Here is a 14,400-nt window from a genome sequence, read left to right as displayed (position 1 = left end):
TTGTGGCAACCAGTGGCTTATGCTGTGGGCTAACTGTTTTGCTGGGGATGACTTTGCAATCACTGATTGCAAGCTTGTGTAGGTCATGTCTGATGAGAAGTGTAGGACACCACCAATCTAGTTATGAGCTGCATTGGGTGTCTCCTGGCATAAACCAGCTTTGTCTCAAGCTGTGATGGGCACAGTCTGTCTGTTGCATATTCTGAGGCTCACCAGCACTGACATGCATGAATGACATGAATTAGTTGTTTCCTGGCAATACCAACTCTGCATAAAACTGTGACAGTGGGTACAGAGTTTTCCTTTTGTATATTCTGAGGCATGCAAACAGTGGCAAGCATCAGGTGTCCACTGGTATGTAACACTTATATGCCAAAGTGAGGTGATGGCCAGAGGGTCTACCTACTACATATGTTGAGCCATAAAGACAATAACAAGCACCAAGTGCCTCTGGCATGTGCCAGTAAGACAGTGACAAACACTGAGTGCTCCCTGGCATGTGCTAGTTCTGTGTCAAACTGTGATGGGCACAGAAACTGATGCATATCTGTGGCACATAGGCAATGTTTTGTATCAGTTACATACAGTGAGTGTTCCCTGGCATGCACCAGTGCTGTGCCAAGCAGTTGCATACCATTTTACCTTTGTTATGCCACAAGACGTGGCCCAGAGAATCTGCAGGTGATCTGCATATTTCAGAAAGGTTGTAAAAAAATAAATCAAAACTTGCGTCTACCACCACAGAATTTACAGAATCTCTCCAGCTAGACTTTATATGAACACAAAATATTACATGGTCATTTTTAAATAGTATAGTAAACCAGTTAACAATTAATTGAAGGTCATATAAGTCATAAAGAAACCCACTGATAATTCGTAAAACACCCTCAAAGGGTAGACCATATTCATATGCTCCTAGGTAACAGTGGGTCATATTTCAATAAATAATTTGCTTCTAACTTCTCTAGATAACTCATTTTGCTCCCTAATCTAACAACATAAAATATTCAGGCAAACATCCCCTTGAAATGAACACCTGTCGGCATTATGTTACTCCTCAAAGTGCTTAGCATTACTAATGTTGAGATTATTTATATCCCTAAATTGTTACCGTAATCAAATTTGCTTATGGTATCACATATATAATTGTTACTGCAGGCACCAGAAATGTCATATAGCTCCCTGTCTGCTGGACATTCTGCAAATAGTTGCATTTCATGACATTTCCCATTAGTAGTCCAACTAGACTCCTTGGTACAGATGTTACAGCTCTGGCATTTCAATGTGCCTCAAGACAAAGGAAAATAAATATTTTAATTTTATTAGAATTTTTGTATGAACTCCATCCATCTAGCCATCCATTCATCCACAATCCCTTCTATTGTTGCACATGGGATTGGGGTGTCACTTCAGCAGTGACAATCATCTAGTGCTAAGTTTCACACCGCTGAGTGACTAGTCCTATTTCATATGAAATACTAATTAAAATTAAAATATTTATTTTCCTTTGTCTTGAGGCACATTGAAATGCCAGAGCTGTAACATCTGTACCAAGGAGTCTAGTTGGACTACTAATGGGAAATGTCATGAAATGCAACTATTTGCAGAATGTCCAGCAGACAGGGAGCTATATGACATTTCTGGTGCCTGCAGTAACAATTATATATGTGATACCATAAGCAAATATATATATATATATGGGTCCACTTTGTAATTTCGAAATACTGAAATCTCTAAATTCAGTATTTCAAAACCACAAAGCCGAAAACCCAATCACAACTCACAAACTCGAAAACACACAACCACTAAATTTTAAATTCCATAATTACGCTACACATACAGCACACACATAAACATACACAAAACTCCCCCCCCCACAATCAAACTCATCTAAACTACATACAAGCAGGGGGACAACCCCCCCCCACACCTCCCATGTGGGGGGCTGCTCCCCCACACCTTCCCTATTTATATATTCTAACTCTGAAATCGCACAAGCAGAAACACATAACAGTCACAGCACACACTTACACACACTAAACCCCTAACCAACATACTTACACACAAAGACTTACCAAAATTAAACCAAACATCCACACACTGTACCACTGGAAGCAGAAATTCAAACTACCCGTGTTTCGGTATTTTGAACTTCGCACTTCTGCCAGTTTCAAAAATGTGAGTCTGCGACTTTATATATATATATATATATATATATATATATATATATATATATATATATATATATAGATAGATAGATATATAACATATGTGGGTCTTGTTCATATAAATGAAATCCTACTTACCCAACTGTCATAACATCGAGCTGAGAACACAGAAAGTCCACAACACTGACCACTCAGAACACCAATATTTAACTAAAGGTAAGTAACCCATGGCCAACCTGACAAACAAACTGAAGTGGAACCAAAGAAAACACACCCACATGGTGGGCTTTGCCCCCCCCCCCACACCCCTCTATGTGTGGGGACACCCTCCTAACTAAATATACTAACTCCAAGTTCGCACTACCATGGAGTTCAGGGGCAAAGGTCAACATGCTGGCCAAGCAGTTATTTGGAGACAATCTGTTTGTTAACTTGTTTGTCTGATTTGTTAGATGCAGAAGCCACAAACACTTGATCAGACATTCTGAAATATTTTTCTCCTATCCAAATAATATTTATTTTGCCTATGGACATCCAAAGTGTGAGGATCTTTTCTCCCTTACTTTGTGAATTAGAGGAAAAAACAGAGATGAATGCTTTGATTCACGGCAATCTCTGTGATAACCTTAGGCATAAATGATGGGTTGTTTTTTGGGGATACTCTGTCAGGGTGAAATATACACATAAGAGCTTGCAGCTCAGAAATGTTCATATCTGAGGTGATGTCTATCAAGAAAGTGGTTTAACAAGTTAAGAACTGGATATCCACAGGCCCTGCTGGTTCAAAAGGTTGGACAGTAAGCTTCTCCAAGACAAAGTTAAGGTTCCGGGACAGAGGAAGAGATCTTCTCAGAGGTCTGAGGTAGGTGATGTACTAAGGAACTGTTTTGTAAGAGGCTTGGAGAAAAAATTGGGACTGCATGGGTAGACAGGCAGATATTGCAGAGGCATGAATCTGGAACGAAGAATAAAGCTGTGCTGTGCTGACAGAGGCTTTTGCCCCCTGGTCAGGCACCATATACAGAATCTCTTCCAGACTGAGAAGTATGATTTACTTTTACTGGGTTTTCCAACCTCTTTTAAAATGGCCAGACATCTTTATGTAAGAAGTTTCCCTAAGGGATAAGAATCAGATTGTGCTGTTAAGTCTCAAGGTGCTCAAACTGGTGTGAATGGTGGTTCCCCTTTTCTGTGATAAAAGAGCCACCTGCTGTGGAAGCAGTCTTGGATCTTGATTGCTCATGCTGTGAAGCAGTGGGAACCAATGCTGCCTTTGCTATAAAGGGTACAATTAGGATAACCTTTGGCCCTTCCTCCCTGACTTTGATTAGCAACCTTGGGATGAGAAGTATGGAAGGGAAGGCATATAGGAACACACCTGTCTGTGGAAAGAAGAAGGCATCCATCCTCCAAGTTTTGCTGTTTTTGGCCGTTATGCAATATTTCTTTACTTGCCTGTTTTCTTTGGAGGTAGAAAGGTCAACTTCAAGCACAGCCCATCTTTGAGTAAGTGTTTTGAAAATTTTCCTGCTCAGCATCCACTCATGAGGATCTGATACCATCATGCTCATGTGGTCTGCTGGAGTGTCGTTTTCACCTGGCATGTAGTGAGCTATAAAATGGAATCCCATTACTGCACTGCTAGGTGACAGAGGGGATAAGAGTGGGTTCCACTCTGTTTATTTATATACCACATAACAATGGTTTTGTCTTTATCAAAAGGGTGCCTGTTTTCCACAATTTTTTGAATGCCATCATGTCCCTGAATACTGCTAACATTTCCTTCTGAGTGACGTGGGTCCAGGGAATAGTACACTCCCGTAGGCCCTGTGCTTGAAGGCCACTGGAATGAGCACCCCCATGCTGTCTCCAAGTCATCTAAGGTCATGACCTGATCGTCTGCCTAAATTGGAAGAAGACTCCCTTGTTTTGATGACAGGCTTCTGAATTTCCCTTTTCAGACATGTTGGTACTGATACTACATGTGTTTAGATGATATTGTATTTTCCTCTTGTGCAGTTAAAATGGAGGAGGCCATGGATCTCTCTTGTAGTCATAGACAGTTAAAGTAGTAGGGATTTGAAGTACTGGGTTAAGAAGGCTGCCTTCTCTTGTAGGAGAAAGGAAATCTGTCTGTGTCCCGGAGAACTCCTAAGAAAATTATTCTTTGAAAGGGGGTGAGATTTGACTTCTTTTGGTGCAGCGGTTAGCATTGTTGCCTCACAGCAAGAGGTCCTCTGGTTCGATCCACGGTTGGGGTGCCTTCTGTGCGGAGTCTGCATGTCCTCCCTGTGGTCACGTGGGTTTCCTCCGGGTGCTCCGGTTTCCTCCCACATCCCAAAGACATGCTGTAGGTGGATTGGACATGCTAAATTGGCCCTAGATGTGAGTGTGTGTGTGCCTTCTGTGGAAGGTTTGGTGCCGGGCTGGCAACTCGACACTGTAAAACTCCACTGCCAATCATGAGCGGACAGGTGATCCACTGTGGCGACCCCTAACCGGGAAAAGCTGAAGAAGAAGAAGACTGAGAGGGAAACACAGGCTTGAGAGCCTATACCTCGTTAGGAGTAAAGATGCTCCCAGTCCCTTTACATATAGTATGTATATAAAGCAATTTTCCAGACAAGGATAAATTTGCCCACCCTTTGTTCTGCAGAAAGCAATTACTGGAGTCACACACTTTGTGAAGACTCTGGGACACAAGCAGGAAAGCATGACCCCTTTGTCCACTGTGAAACCTGAATTGTTGGCATGGAGAAAGGGTCATCACAATAAACCTCAGGGGCATTACATATAACCTCAGTTCTCCCCACTCCTAGGCACAAAACCAGAGTGCCACGCAATCACAGCCGTTAAGGCAAAATAACATACCCAACACACTAGTAATAGGTGACAGGCACACTAACGTCCCACTCACTAGGCTGAATAAGGAGAAGGTTACTGTTAGCTGCCTGTCAGATGCCAGGATCCACCACATAACACAAGCACTCAGGTCACTCCAGAACAAGTACAAATACGACTCTGTCATTGTCCATTTTGATGTGAATGACCTGAGCCGTACCTCCCTGGACTACATGAAAAAAGACATGGAAGAGCTCTCTGATCACGTAGCCCTGGCTGGTATGACCCTGGCCATGAGTAGCATCCTGCCCTCACCAAGAATGATACCACGGTATAAAGAAAAAAATATCAATTTCAACAATCGGCTAAGTTCCTGGTGTCATTCAAAGGGGATCCAGTGTCTGTCTGCCTGGGATGACATGCTCAACAAGCCACGCTGCTTCGCCAGAAATGGTTTGCACCTGTCACCCTTAGGCTTTTGAATACTGGCCAAGGCTCTTGCCACCCCCATAGTGCCTTTTTTAGGCAAGGCTCAAAAGACAAACCCACTGCTGTAAATAGCACAAGTAACAAAAAAATGAGGGTAATGCTACTCAATGCCAGAAGTCTAAACCTCAAAATGCATGCACTCGAGGCACTCCTCAGTATGGAGAAAATCGATATATGTGCAGTAACAGAAACCTGGTTTAAGGCTCCAGAGAGCATCCCAGCACTACCAGGCTACAACTCATACCATACATTTGAGCCAATGAACCAGGACCGAAATACAAAAGGCGGGGGCATATCCATATTCATCTAGGATACCCACACCTCCAGGTTAGTGGCATAGCACGATGCTTCAGAGATCATCCATGTGCAACTAACAATGGGCAAAACTGCAATTTAAATTGTAGCTTGCTACAGATCACCCATCATGTCCCAGGACCTCCATTCCACGTTTCTGGAAACACTGGGAAACATAAAGGTCCTACCAAACACCGTAATATTGGGTGATTTCAATTATCCAAACATTAACTGGGAGAACTACTCAAGTACTAACTCCCTTGCCCAACATTTCCTAGAATTTATAAACTCAAATGCTCTGGATCAACTGATCAACACTCCCGCCAGAGGTGACAACATATTGGACCTGGTCATCACCAACATGGGCGACCGGTGTTCCACACCGGAGGTCAACCCCTTGCTGGTTAGATCTGACCATAAACAAATCACTCTGGATATCCACATTTCACCCTTACCCCTGGACAAGGAAACCACCGTGAAAAACTTTTCAAAAGCAAACTTCATGTTACTTAAGACCAAGGTGGAAAGTTTCAAAGCCCCCGTGCTAAAGGATAACGCTGTCCAAGCTTCAAAATCCTTTACTAATGCATTCTACAGGCACCCACAAGAATGCATGGATCATGCTATCCCAAGCAAAACCAGGACTCACTCCTCCAAGAAAAGGAAACCAGTCTGGTGAACCCCTGCCATAAACAAGCTATACAATACAAGGAGGAAATTAGTACAGAAAAGAGTAAAATCCCAAGAAGGGAAGACATCTCTGATCAGTATCAGCAAGAAACTATGATCCCTCATGAAATCATCCAAGGTGAGCTTCGAAAGAAAAATTGCCAAGGACTCCAAAGATAACCACAAGGCATTCTTTAGCTATATCAGAAATCTAAGTGGCAATGCTCAGATCTGCTCGGAGTTAATGCAGAATAGCACAAAATACACTGAACTGACCGATATTGCCAACATCCTGGCAGACAGATTCAGTGCAAACTTCACCCCCCCCACCCCCAAAAGGGCCCATAACCATACCAGATGAATGTAGAGCCCCTGAAATCACAGATACTCAGGTTAAAACAGTCCTCTCCAAAGCCAAAAATACAGCATCAATGGGACCGGACGGTGTCTCAGGCTGAGTTCTACACGAGCTCAAAGACGAACTAACCCAACACCTAAACACACTGTTCAAACTCAGCCTCTCCACAGGCTATGTACCCATAGAGTGGCGCACAGCAATGGTTATTCCACTCCACAAAGGTGGAGCCACAACAGACCCCGGGAGCTGTAACCCTATAAACCTGACTAGCTTGGTCTGCAAGGCTATGGAGCACATCATCATGGAACTCATTAACAGAGACATTGGGAACCTCCAAACACTGTACCCTACCCAGTTCAGCTTTGTTAAGGGCAGATCATGCCTCCTAAACCTGGTGGACTTCTTTGAGACAGTTACCAAGGCTATAGATGAGGGAAAGGTGGTACACACAGCCTACTTAGACCTAGCAAAGACCATTCCCCATTCTGGCATTATAGAGAAGCTCACCAGCCTGAACATAAACCCCTATGTCACAAGATGGGTTGCCAACCCACATGGTGAGAGTTGTGGGAGCTAGGTCCGACTCTAAACCGGTTACAAGTGGCGTTCCCCAGGGCTCAGTCCTAGGACCCCTCCTCTTCGGCATATACTTCTCAGAGGTACAGGCAAGCACAGGAGGACTATGGCTGACCAAGTTTGCAGACGACTGCAAACTAGGGGCTATAACTGACTATCCAGCTGACACAGACATCCTCCAAAAGGATCTCACTGGGACGGATACCTGGTGTCAAAATCATGGCCTCAAGCTAAATGCCAAAAAGTGCATAGTCATCCCCTTTGGAAAAAACAAAGTACCCACAAACTACCACATAGGTGGTAATCCCCTAAATATGGAAGACGTAATAAGGGATCTGGGGACCCAAGTAGATAGTAATCTCTCCTTTGATAATCACATTGTCAAAGTGGTTAGAAAATCCTTCTATGTGGCCCACCTAATCACAAAAGGGTTTGCATCCAGATCAAAAGAGGTTATTGTGCCCCTCTACTCATCACTCATCAGACCCATCATAGAGTACAACACCCCATTTGGGAAGTACCTTACAAGACACCTGCAACAGCTGGAAAGACCACAGAAGTACCTCACCAAGAGGATCACTGGCCTCAAACAGATGCCCTATGCAGCTCGACTGAAGAAACTTCAGCTGTACTCGGTTGCATACCGCTTACTCAGAGGTGATCTCTGCCTGACATACAAGGCCATGTCCAACCCAGAATTGATGGACATGCTCCACCTAAAAAAAAAACAAATCCCAGAGAGCCACACGCTCTAGAGATATAAACCTCACCACAACGATAAATAGGGCATACTGGAGGGATAGATTCCAATCCCAGAGACTCCCCATGCTTTGGAATAGGATTCCAATATACATCAGGCAGAGCCCCTCACTAACACTCCAAGAGAAACCTTGATGGGTGGATGGGAAACAGAAAATATACCCTGCGGATCACTGCACTGGCTCTGCTGGAGAGTGGTGCAGGGAACTAATGGCTCTGCTGGACAGTGGCGCAGGGAACTGATGGCTCTGCTGGACAGAGGCACAGGGAATTAATCTAAGGGGGTGGCGAAAGCCAACACATTCTGGCTAGGCTTATAAATGCCCTTGGGCAGATAGCCTAGTACTTACTTATGAACCTATGGCATACAAGAAACTTTTTTTTAGAGGAAGGCAGCAAGATGGGGCTCTTCTTTCTCTTTAAGCAGTTATTGGGCACATATCTGCCACTTGTGAAGCAAATCAGAGATCCAGGTATCTATAGTAGTTCACAGATGAGCTTGAAGCAGTTTTAATTGGTAGCTGTCATTCCCAAAGCTGAGGCTATACATCATAGAACTCTTACGGCACTGCCAAATGTAAATGTCATGCTGCACAACAAATGTAAAACCCACTATTGCTTTACTTTGTCTTCTCTGGTTAACAGTTTCCTTAGTAGATACAAACAGTGGATACAGAAACAATAAAACAATCAGTTTATAGGGGATTTTTACCCATAAACAACTTTCCAAGCACTGTTTATGATCTTGACTCCTTCAAGAAACTGTCAACATTCATTAATATTCCTCATTGATGTTGCCTGCATTCCTGTTTTGCAGTATTTACATTTATTCACAATTTCTGCATACAGTTATATTTTATAGCTGCGTGCATTTTTCATTTAATATTACATTAAGTTTTATATCTAGACTACTTTCATAAGAGAAAAAGAAAAATGATAAAGAGCCACAATGTCTGCCAGTACATCCAAATAAAATATTATGTAATACTGTACTATTTCTCCAAGTGGATTTCAAACTGTATCAAATTTTGTTACAAACATCATGGAAAACTGATGCTATAGCATATTAGGACATACTTGAATAAAGCTACAACATCTACTGCTGATTCAAAAGGGGTATAGCAAGGAAATCCTGGAGGCAGCCACATGGTCCCCAGATGACACCTTTACCAAAGAGTATAACCTTTTTCTAGAGCTCGGTTCGCATCTGCATTCATGCAGGGCCTCCTAAATTTACCTTCACCTTAGTTCTTTCTCTAGCCTCCCAACCTTAGCTTTGGGACTCATCCTAAAGAATTACTGCTGCAACAGTGAAACACAATGAAGATAGTACAGTTGTGTTTACTTACATAAGGCTAGATGTTTGAGTGTATTAAGTGTAGATGTTTAAATGTCTTCACAGTTGCAGTATGTCTTTCCTTCCCTCAATTTCCCTCGTCTTGTTTTAGGTTGAGGTGGGCACCCTATTCACTATGGAGAGTGAGGGGTTCCTGTCCTGGTTAGGGGCAAGAAAGACCTGAGAAAACGGTGCAGACTGACAACCCTTATTCCCTAATGTTCTGACTTTGGAAAGGAGGGCATCCACCAGCCCATTAGGATGAAGTAAATGTCTCTGATATTCGGGCTAGCCAAGGGCTTCCACAACAAAAAATCCCAAGGAATTATTACTGCAATAGTGAAGACACTCGAATGGTTTACTATCGTTAGTGCGAACGACAATCTGCAGGCATGTATGCTGCCAAAAATCAGATTGTCGTTCACAAAATGTGAACTGTACAGGATAGTCGAATACACTTATGCAAATGCAGTAGTGCATTTGACTAACTGTACGGAGATCACAGTACAGTGGGGATTGGAATTTCATCCAAATCCCCAATGTGGTGCGTTCTCGGAGTTTTACGGATATCAAGTGATATTTTTCTATGACAATGTCGAACCAAATGTGTGAATCATTTGGGTTGACATTGTGAAACCATCTGAATTCTGAGTTCAGTGGTTTCTTTTGATAGTGCGAATGGAATGTGTTTTGCCTTTTGCACTAATGATAGTAAACCCACTCGTACAGCTGTAATTATGGTAAGTAGAAACAACTGTACTTTCAACTACACCTGGAGCCTAATCTGTTGGGAGTAGAGAAGCAAGTCTTGCAAAGTCAAGGGAGTTGACTGCTGCCTGGTGAAAACACAGATGATGCATCAGTAATGTCTGTCCCTTGCTACTAAAAAAAAAGAGTTATAGCAAAAATCAAAAAATGTGCTGTGAAACAGGGAAACATTTTAACTAGATCTAGTGATAGGTGAGTGAAGACTGAAAATGTGAAACATTTTCATTCAGAAGTTACATATCTTATAGGTTCATAGGTTCATAGGTTGGTACTAGGCTATCAGCCCTAGGGCCTATACAAGCCTAGCCATAACAATTCCCTGGTTATTTCTTCCCACATTATTTACTTTCCTGGACCCCTGTCTAGCAGGGCGACTGATGTGATCCCTGGGGTGAATTTCCTTTCTCCCATCCAATCGTCAAGGTTCCTCTTGAAGAGGTCCAAAGAGGCACTCTGCTTGACATGTATGGGCAATCTATTCCAGAGTCTGGGGAGTCTCTGGGTCAGGAACCTATCCCTCCAGCATGTTTTGTTTATTGTGATGACAAGGTTTAGATCCCTGGAGCGTGTAGCTCTGAGGGATTGGGATTTCTTTAAGTGTAGCATGTCCAACAGCTCTGGATTTGACATGGCCTTGTATGTTAAGCAGAGATCGCCTCTGAGTAGACAATATGCGACAGAGTATAGCTGGAGTTTTTTAAGGCAGTCAGCATAGGGCATCTGCTTTAGGCCTGTGATTCTTTTAGTGAGGTATTTCTGAGGCCTTTCTAGTTGTTGCAGATGTCTTGAGAGGTACATACCAAATGGGCCGTTGTATTCTATAATGGGTCTAATGAGGGATGAGTACAGTGGGACAATGACCTCCTTTTTTCTGGATGAAAAGCCCTTCATGATGAGGTGTGCCACATAGAAGGATTTTCTGACTGTTGTGGCAATGTGGTTATCGAAGGTGAGACCACTGTCCACCTGTGTCCCTAAGTCTCTTATCACACTTTCTGTGTTTAGTGTACTGCCACCTATATGGTAATTCATGGATACATGTTTTTTTTCCCAAAGGGGATAACGATACATTTCTTGGCACTGAGCTTGAGCCCATGGCTCTGGCACCAAGCATCTGTTTCTGTAAGGCCCTTTTGTAGAGTATCCACATCATTTGGGGATTCAATAATGGCTCCCAGTTTGCAGTCATCTGCAAACTTTGTTAGCCAGAGTCCCTTAGTGTTGACCTGTACTTCAGAGAAGTAGATGCCAAACAAGAGCGGCCCCAGGACTGAACCCTGAGGTACTCCACTTGTCACTTGTCTGGAGCTGGATTTGGAGTCAGCTACTTTTACAGTGTGGGTTCTATCAGTAAGCCATTTAGCAACCCATTGGGTGACATAGGGATTAATGCCCAACTTAGTAAGTTTATCTATGATTCCAGAGTGGAGGATGGTGTCAAAGGCCTTGGCAAGGTCTAGATAGGCTGTGTGGACCACCTTACCCTTGTCCATGGCTCTGGAGACTGATTCAAAGAAGTCAATCAGGTTCAGGAGACAAGATCGGCCCTTCACAAACCCAAACTGGGTGGGGTCCAGTGTTTGAAGGTTGACAATGTCTTTGTTTATAAGTTCCATGATAATACGCTCCATGGCCTTGCAGATAAGGCGTGTCAGACTGATGGGACGGTAGTTTCAGGGATCCAAGGTGGATCCCCCCCCTTGTGGATTGGGATAACTGTAGCTCTGCGCCATTCAGTGGGCACGAAACCTGAGGTGAGGCTATGATTAAACATGTCACTTTGGTGAGGTGCCAGTTCATATTGTAGTTCATGTAGTACACAGCCCGGGATGTCATCTGGTCCCATGGATGCTGTATTCTTGGCTTTAGAGAGTGCGTTTTGTACCTGTGTGGCCGTTATTACTGGAATTTGGCAATCTTCCAGTATTGAGATGGGCCATTTAGGGGGTGAGAGGGGGGTGAAGTTGGCACTGAATCGATCTGCCAGGATATTGGCAATATCCTTTGGATCAGTATATTTAATGCCATTCTGTTTTAGCTCAGAGCAGATCTGAGTATTGCCATTTAGATTCTTGACATAGTTATAGAATGCTTTGTGGTTGTCTTTGGAATCTTTGGCAATTTTATTTTCTAACTAGCTTTGGAGGATTTTATGAGGCATCTCAGTTTCTTACTGAGGCTAGTAAGGGGGTTTTTGCATCCTGGGATTTTCCTCTTTTCTGCAAAAGTTTCTTCCTTTTGTTGTAAAGTTTGTTTATGGCAGGGGACCACCAGATTGGCTTCCATTTTTTGGATGAGAGCATTTTGGTTCTATTTGGGATGGCACGATTCATGCATGAGTGGATGTGCTCGTACAGTGTCTTAGTGTAGGATTCAGCAGTTGAACTTTCAGTTCCCATTTGCATGGGTGTTATGAAGTTTGTCACTTCTGACTTGAGTAGCATGAAGTTGGCTTTGGAGAAGTTTTTTATGGTGGTTTCTTTACTGGGGGGTGGGGTTGGGATGTGGATGTTAAGGGTGATTAGCTTATGGTCAGACCTGACTAACGAGGGGGTGACCATAGGTATGGAGCATTGATTTCCCATGTTGGTAATGACCAGGTCTAGGATATTGGAGCCCCTGGTGGGACTATGGATTAGTTGATCCAGGGCATTGGAATTTATGAATTCCAAGAACCGTTGCGCAAAGGTGTTGGGACATGAGTAGTTTTCCCAGTTAATGGCAGGGTAGTTAATCTCACCCAGTATTAGGATGTTTGGTTCTATCTTAATATTTTCCAGTATGTTTAGAAAGGTGTAGTGAGAATCTTGGGGTATGGTGGGGGATCTGTAGCAAGCTACAATTTGGATTGCAGTCTTACCTAGTGTTAGTTGCACTTGGAGAATTTCAGACACATTGTGTTGGCCAACTAGCCTGGTGGTGTGAATATCCTTGGTGAATATTGACACTCCTCCACCTTTAGTGTTTCGGTCCTGGTTTGGTGGCCAAAAAGTATGGTAAGAGTTGTAGCCTGGTATTGCAGGGGTGCTCTCTGGAGCCTTGAACCAGGTCTCAGTTACTGCACAGATATCGATGTTCTCCATTTTTAGGAGTGCCTTGAGAGAGTGCATTTTGAGGTTTAGACTTCTAGCATTGAGTAGCATTACCTTCAGATTTTGCATGCTTATACCTGTTACGGTGGTGGTTTTGTCCTTTGAAGTTTGCCTAAAAAGGCACTATAGGGGTGGCAAGAGCCTTAGCCAGTAACCTGAATCCCAGGGGCGACAGGTGCAGACCATCTCTGGCAAAGCATCGTGGTCTGTCAATCATGTCATCCCAGGCAGACAGATACTGGATCCCCTTTGAATGACACCATAAGCTTAGCCAATTGTTGAAGTCAATCATTTTATCCTTATATTGTGGTATCATTCTGGGCGAAGGCAGGATGCTACTTAGGGCTAGGGTCATACCTGCCTGGGCCACATAATCCGAGAGCTCTTCCATGTCTCTTTTCATGTAGTCCAGGGAGGTGCGTCTCAAGTCATTCACTCCAACATGGACAATGACAGAGTCATATTTGTACTTGTTGTGGAGTGACTTGAGTGCATGCGTTATGTGGTGGATCCTGGCACCCGACAGGCAGCTGACTGTAATTTTCTCCTTATTCAACCTGGTGAGAGGGACATCAGTGTGCCGGACTATAGAGTCACCTATGACTAAAGTGTTAGGTACATTGTCTTGCCTTAGGGGTTGTTGCTGGGTGGCACACTGTTGTTGTGAACTATGTGACACATTGGTTGTGATTGGTGTTTGTTTGCGTTTCAGCTTCAGAGGTCTTTGTTGCTTGGGCAGGTTACAGTTAAGGGCCTCTGCATATGTGGATTTAGTGTTGCTATATGTGGGTGTTGGTGGTGCGGGTTTAGAAGGGCTATGTGTTGCTTGAGATGTAGCTGTTGCTTGAGATGTAGATGTTGTCATGAATTGCTATTGTTATTATTATTATTATCACTTATGTATGGCAAAAGACAAAAAATATGTTCCAAAACAAGGAAATATTTTAATTACATGTAATGATAGCTGCGTGAAGACATTGATTGTACATTTCAGTTCAGAAGTCACATATCTTGTCATAAATGGCTTATTGTTATTATTGCTATTACAAT

The 14,400-nt window shown here is 43.2% G+C and overlaps 1 protein-coding gene across 7 annotated transcripts in view; it reads left to right on the top strand.

The window, feature by feature from the left end:
- The window catches only part of RGL2 (ral guanine nucleotide dissociation stimulator like 2), a 791,449-nt gene that overhangs the window by 667,753 nt on the left and 109,296 nt on the right, over positions 1–14,400 (top strand). The window lies entirely within an intron of this gene.

Source organism: Protopterus annectens, chromosome 9.part0 (genome assembly GCF_019279795.1).
Source record: "Protopterus annectens isolate FY-2018-M chromosome 9.part0, PAN1.0, whole genome shotgun sequence".
Classification (NCBI taxonomy): Eukaryota; Metazoa; Chordata; order Ceratodontiformes; family Protopteridae; genus Protopterus; species Protopterus annectens.
Note: the sequence above shows the minus strand (reverse complement) of the source record. Positions and strands in the feature narration are given on the sequence as shown.